This window comes from Capsicum annuum, chromosome 12 (genome assembly GCF_002878395.1).
Source record: "Capsicum annuum cultivar UCD-10X-F1 chromosome 12, UCD10Xv1.1, whole genome shotgun sequence".
Taxonomy (NCBI): domain Eukaryota; kingdom Viridiplantae; phylum Streptophyta; class Magnoliopsida; order Solanales; family Solanaceae; genus Capsicum; species Capsicum annuum.
The window spans coordinates 191,299,709-191,301,963 of record NC_061122.1 but is presented as its reverse complement, the minus strand read 5'-3'; the positions used below and the strand labels follow the sequence as shown (position 1 = coordinate 191,301,963).

General features: G+C 28.8%; 1 pseudogene; it reads left to right on the top strand.

Annotated features, from left to right (window-relative positions):
- Positions 1-789: 789 nt before the first annotated feature.
- On the top strand, positions 790-1,618 carry LOC107849010 (annotated as a pseudogene).
- The last annotated feature ends 637 nt before the right edge of the window (positions 1,619-2,255 follow it).

Genomic DNA, 2,255 nt, shown 5'->3' with positions numbered 1-2,255 from the left:
ATTTAAATTTAAATGACTTCTTTTGGGTCTATTATATTTCCGTATTTAAATTTTTTTATTTTATATTTTATTTTAGTTTGTTTGACATAGAATTTTAAAAAAAATTATTAACAAGACATTAGGTGTATTATCTTAAGTTTAAGAGTTAAGACTACAAAATTCATAAGTCTTTTTACTTTTAAAACTTCAAACTCATTATCAAGTCAAAATCAAACAAATAAGTTGAAACGGAAGGGGCATTATTACTTTGTAGAGAGAGGAGGAAATATTTTATTACTTTGTGATGGTCTTTGTAATAGTAAAAATAAACTCTCCTATTAATATAAAAGAAACCCAACTAACTGGTTCCACTCTAACTAAATTATTTCCTTTCTTAACTAGTTCATTCCTTCCAAGTAACACAAAATGGACATACTTATAATTAATATAATTTACAACATTTTATGGATTATACATATTTTGATTCAATTGATTAACACAAGTAAATTTTGAATAACAAGTAATTATAAATACAGTTGTTACTTATATCACAAGTAACTTTTAATTAACGCACAAGTAACTTTTGTCCATATGCTTGTACAAAGTTTCTATAACTGAAAAACCCAACACTAGTTGAAGTAGAAATATATATTATTTTTGTTTCCTACCTAGAATATGCAAACATTTTTCACTCTTTTCCACTATATAATGCCCTCTTCTTTCTTCTCTTTTTCGTCACCTTCAACCTCAATTGTTTTGAGAAAAAACAAAGAATTTTTCTCTCTGTTTGAATTTGAGTTTCTTTCATTCATGGCGAAAATCGTAGTGGTTTTTTATTTTGACAAGACGGTCATTGATTTGGATAACGACAATTGGGTTATCGATGAGTTTAGTGCTACTGATATCTTCGATCAACTTATCCCTACAATGTGTGGAACACTGTTATGGACACAATGATGAAGGAGATCCATGCACGAGGCAAAATCATGCAGGGTATTAAAGAAGTATTGAAATGGGTGCCTGTAATTCCCAGGGTGGTTCCAGCAATCAAAGAAGCTTATGCTTTAGGGTATGATTTGAGGATAGTGAGTGATGCGAATCTCTTCTTCGTTGAGACAATATTGAAGCATTCAGGAATCAATGATTGCTTTTCAAAAATCAACACAAATCCGAGCTACGTTGATGATGAAGGAAAACTTAGAATCAGTCCTTACTATGATTTTGATCACAAGTGCAATAATTCTTGCGTCCTCCAAACATGTGCAAGGGTCTCATAATAGAAAGAATGTAAGCATCTCTTACTTTGGAAGAGAATAAGAAAAGAATGATCTATCTAGGTGACGGAGCAGGGGATTTTTGCCCTAGCTTGATGCTCAAAAAACAAGATTTTGTAATGCCAAGGAAGAATTTTTCGGTGTGGAAATTAATGAATAAAAATAGCCAACTCATAGAAGTAGAAATCCACGGGTGGACTGATCGAGAAGAGCTCAAACATATTCTGCTTTACATAATTAAAGCAATTACTACCATCGAAGAGAAACAGATGTTATCAGTAGTTGATTATTCCAAGTTTCATATGATTCCCATTAATGCTGCAATTCATGAGTTGGCCTTGCCAAAAGCTCTCCCTCTCTATTGAAGATTTTGATGTCAATAAAAGTGTGTATTAATTCGTGTTGATCAACTGATGACAATTAAGAGTTGTCTTTAGTTACTTGTATTTTATGGTTAAAAAAATGATTTAGATTTCTCAAAAGAAATATTATTTTTTTGGTAATTAATTACAAAAGAAATAATTTTATTAATTCCCAACTTTAACCCTAAATACCTCATTATGAGTATTTGTTATACTTATATATCTCTATCTATATTTATATCAGTGTGAAAGATATTAAAAATGTTGTTTATACTTTTTGCCCTCCATTAAAAGAGCCCAGAATAGACAAAATGGTGTTTTCACCTTTTTCTTAAATTATTAGTTAATTATTTTTATATTATTAAATACAAAACAAAAATTAAGGAGTGCTAAAATATATGGTAAGAAAACAAATATGGAGAATTATTAGTGGTAAGCTTTTTTTTTTTCAAGTGTACCTAAAAAGGATTCCTAATCTATATCTATATCTATAATATATTAAAAGTGTGAAGGGTCTTAAAAATATCGTTTAAATTTTTTGTCCTTTATTAAAAGTCTTTGCTATAGACAAAATCATTTTTTCACTATTTTTTCCTAATATTTAAGATTTGAAAATTAATTAAATATATTTATGGTAAAA